The following is a 2,500-nucleotide window of genomic DNA, read 5'->3' as shown; positions in this document are numbered from 1 at the left end:
GACTTGCGTTCTGGTTATTGGCAAGTGAGAATTGCAGAGGGGGATGAGCCCAAGACAACCTGTGTAACTCGGTATGGCTCTTTTGAATTTCTTGTGATGCCTTTTGGCCTCACCAATGCCCCTGCTACCTTTTGCAACCTTATGAATGATGTCTTTTATGATTACATAGATAAATTTGTGGTTGTCTATCTTGATGACATTGTGGTATACAGTGAGTCTTTTGTTAATCATTTAAGCCATCTAAGGTTGGTTCTAACTCGGTTGAGGGAGAACTCTCTTTATGTAAAGAAAGAGAAGTGTGAGTTTGCTCGCAGGGAGATTCTGTTCCTAGGCCACAAAATCAGTGCAGGGAAGATATTAATGGATGAAGGCAAGGTGAAGGCCATCCAAGACTGGTCACCACCCAAGACAGTGTCGGGATTGCGCTCGTTCCTTGGGCTGGCCAACTATTACAGAAAGTTCATTGCTGCCTATTCAAAGAAGGCAGCTCCCCTCACTGACCTGCTGAAGAAAGATAGGCAGTGGCGTTGGACAGATCAATGCCAGGCTGCCTTCGACAAGTTGAAAGCTGCTGTTGCAAGTGAACCTGTCCTGCACCTGCCTGACTTTGAACTACCATTCGAAGTACACACTGATGCCTCAGATAGAGCCATTGGGGGTGTGTTGGTGCAAGAAGGGCATCCAGTTGCCTATGAGAGCAGAAAGTTGAAGGAGGCTGAGCAGAGGTATTCTGCCCATGAGAAAGAAATGCTGGCTGTTGTTCATTGTTTGCTAGTATGGAGAGTATACTTGCTGGGAACCAAGTTTGTGGTTCGCACCGACAATGCTGCCAACACCTTCTTTCAAACTCAAAAGAAGTTGTCAGCAAAGCAGGCTCGATGGCAGGAGTTTTTACAAGAGTATGACTTTGTGTGGGTACACAAACCTGGCAAACACAACCAGGTTGCTGATGCATTGAGCCGCAAGCATGCTGATGAGGTGGTTGCTGCTTTGTCCAGAATTGAGTCCAACTTCTTGGACAGAATCAAGGAGGCAGCAAAGACTGATAATGCTTATTTGAAGCTAGCAGAATCAGTCAAGCAAGGTATTGTTCGTCGGTATTGGCTGGAAGATGGCTTGTTGTATGCCAAAGGCCATCGATTATATGTCCCTGCTGGTGCCATACGGCGTGAACTATTGAAGGAGTCTCATGACTCCAAATGGGCTGGGCATCCTGGGAGGGAAAGGATGTTTGCTCTTCTGTCCAGAGCTTATTACTGGCCTCGCCTAGGGGAAGAAGTGGAGCTGTATGTGAAGACTTGTCTGGTGTGCCAACAGGACAAGGGGGAGCAAAGGAGGGAAGCTGGCCTGCTGCAACCTCTCCCTGTTCCAGACAGGCCTTGGGCCTCAGTTTCCATGGATTTCGTTGGGGGTTTCCCTGCTGTGGAAGGGATGAATGCTGTGATGGTGGTTGTGGACAGATTCTCAAAGTATGCAGTCTTTATTGCAGTGCCAGCAAGCTGCCCTGCTGAGTTGGCTGCCAAGCTATTCTTTGCCCAAGTAGTGAAGATCTTTGGGCTGCCTGAAGACATTGTGAGTGATAGAGATCCCAGGTTTACTGGGCGGTTTTGGACTGCCTTGTTCAACATGATGGGGTCAGAATTGAAGTTCTCTACTGGCTATCACCCTCAAACAGATGGGCAGACAGAAAGGGTCAATGCTTTGCTTGAAGACTACTTGAGGCATTATGCTTCAACAAACCAGAAAAATTGGTTGGAATTGTTGGACGTTGCCCAGTTTGCATACAACTTGAACAAGTCCTCTGCAACTGGGATGAGTCCATCTGAGCTGGTTTTTGGCCATCAACCCTTGGCCCCTCATGAAGTTGCAGCACAAAAAACAGGAGGAAGATGTCCTGCTGCCTTCAGATTTGTTAGAGAAAGGCAAGAGTTGCTGGAACATGCCAAGGACAGTTTGGCCAAAGCTCAGAAACGTATGAAGAAGTTTGCCGATGAGAAGCGGCGACACTTGGAGTTTTCTGTTGGGGACAAGGTGATGCTGAAGCTACCCCACAAAATTCTGAGGAAATTTCGAAGGGGAGTGATCCACAAGGGGCTGATGCCCAAGTATGATGGTCCCTTTGAGGTGGTAAAAAGAGTAGGCAATGTTGCCTATCGATTGAAGCTGCCTGAAAGATTGAAGGTGCATCCCACCTTCCATGTGAGTCTCCTCAAGCCATACCATGAAGATGTTGAGGAGCCAAGCCGTGGTAAACCAAGAAGAGCACCACCCAATGTTCAGAAGGAGTTTGAACAGAAAGTGGAGAAAATTTTGGACCACAAAAGGGAGGGCCAACACAAGAAGAATTGGAGAACATTTTATCTGGTTCAGTGGAGAGGCTCACCCATCTCAGAGGCAACATGGGAAAGGGACACCACCCTATGGCAGTTTGAGGACAAAGTCCTAGAGTATCTAGCCACCCAGTCGACGAGGGCGTCGACTTCATCTGGTGGGGGTGGTT

Source organism: Corylus avellana, unplaced genomic scaffold, assembly GCF_965113065.1.
Source record: "Corylus avellana unplaced genomic scaffold, dhCorAvel1.hap1.2 HAP1_SCAFFOLD_28, whole genome shotgun sequence".
Lineage (NCBI taxonomy): Eukaryota > Viridiplantae > Streptophyta > Magnoliopsida > Fagales > Betulaceae > Corylus > Corylus avellana.
This window is presented reverse-complemented; position numbering follows the sequence as displayed.